A 1,887-nucleotide genomic window follows, 5' to 3' on the forward strand; every position below is an offset into this window, starting at 1 on the left:
TTTTTTTTTTTTGAGAATGCCCTGGCATCATAGCTCACAGCATCCTCTTGGGCTCAAGCGATTCTCTTGCCTCAGCCTCCTGAGTAGCTGGGACTATAGGCACCTACCACAATGCCTGGCTAATGTTTTGGGGTTTTTTTCTTTGAGACAGGGTCTTGCTCTTGCTCAGGCTAGTCTCAAACTCCTGAGCTCAGATAATCCACCTGCCTCAGCTGAGCCACACACTGCACCTGGCCCCAACAATTGCCTCATCTACATAAGTGAACCTTCACCACAGCTTTTTGAGCATAGTAATATCCTGTTACACAGAGGGGAAACTAAAGCAGGGTGGTGAATCAGTCCCCTACGCAGATACCTGGGACCCAGGACGAAAGCCTTCCAGGCAGAGGGAACAGCCCATGTAAAGGCTCACCCCCCAAGCTTTGGGCCACACCATCAATGCAGGCCTAGAGGGTGCTCCTGCATACACAGCCCTTCTGGCTAGAAAACCACACCATGGACAATGGACACCCAAAGAACATCTGAGGGCCCCACACACTCACTCAACAGACCACCTTCTCCAGCTGGCAGGAATTAACATGCAGTGAAAATTTAACCACTTAAACTGATAAAACAAATCTGTACACCTATGCCCTTTCCTTTACATCTTCAACAGAAAAAGAATACCATGTAAAAAGAGCTGTTTCGTCCTGCTCTTAAAAACTCCCAAACTTTCTTTCACTGCTCTCTTCTTTCTTTTTAAAAGGCTTCCCATAGTGATCAGGAGGCTCCTCTTAGCAAATGCATGAAGCTCTTGTCCAGCACAGAAGCAGACACTTATGGTTACCTGCACCTGAGATGCGCTCTGCCCTCCCTCCTACTTAGTCCTCAGGTCTCTGATTAAATATGTCCCCCCAGAGTCTTTCATGCCTCTTCCAACACGTGTCACCATCTATAATTACATGCATTTATTTCTTTAATGTTTGTTCTTCCTCCCTGTGCTGACCCAAGGTCTCCACTGTAAGCTCCACAAAGATAAACCTTGCCTTTTATGAACCCGTTATTAACTAAGCAGTGTCTGGCACAGGCAGATACTCGAGAAGTTCAGGTGAAATGAATTAGAATGATTTGGAAGCCTGCACCAACAAAAATCTCGAATTACAAGCTGCACTTGCTTCTCAGAAATGGAATAAAAATTACCTTGATTATAAGTCACTTTTCTCAAAATGTCATCTTCAGTCTCCACAGAGGAAGGATATCACAATATATACTCTTTGATATTTATCATATTCTTTGTAACAATGAAAAAATGGGAATGAACTAAATACTCAAGGTTAAAAGCACCAGCTACATCCACTTACTGGAATATTCTGCAATTCAGGATATGAGGTAGCCTTGTGTTATAAGATGAAGCAAAACCCTGGCCAGAGGCAGTGGCTCACAACTATAATCCTAAGATTTTGAGAGGCTAAGGAAGGTTGACACCTTGAGCTCAGGAGTTCGAGACCTGCCTGACCAAGAACAAGACCCCGTTTCTCCTAAAAATAGAAAAATTAGCCAGGTGTAGTGGCACACACCCGTAGTCCCAGCTACTAGGGAGGCTGAAGCAAGAGAATCACTTAAGCCCAAGAGTAAGAGGTTGCTGTGAGCTGTGACGCCACAACACTTTACCCAGGGAGAGAATGAGACTCTATCTCAGTAAGGAAAAAAAAAAGATGAAGCAAAACCTAAATAGTATCAGGTACAGTATAATATGTGTGAAATGAAATGCCTGGCTCGGCGCCTATAGCTCAACCAGCTAAGGCACCAGCCACGTACACCTAAGGTGGCAGGTTCCAATCCCCAGCCCGGACCCGCCAAACAACAATGACGGCTGCAACCAAAAAATAGCCGGGCGTTGTGGCGGGC

The sequence above is a fragment of the Otolemur garnettii genome, unplaced genomic scaffold, assembly GCF_000181295.1.
Source record: "Otolemur garnettii isolate 467f Iridium unplaced genomic scaffold, OtoGar3 scaffold00232, whole genome shotgun sequence".
Lineage (NCBI taxonomy): Eukaryota > Metazoa > Chordata > Mammalia > Primates > Galagidae > Otolemur > Otolemur garnettii.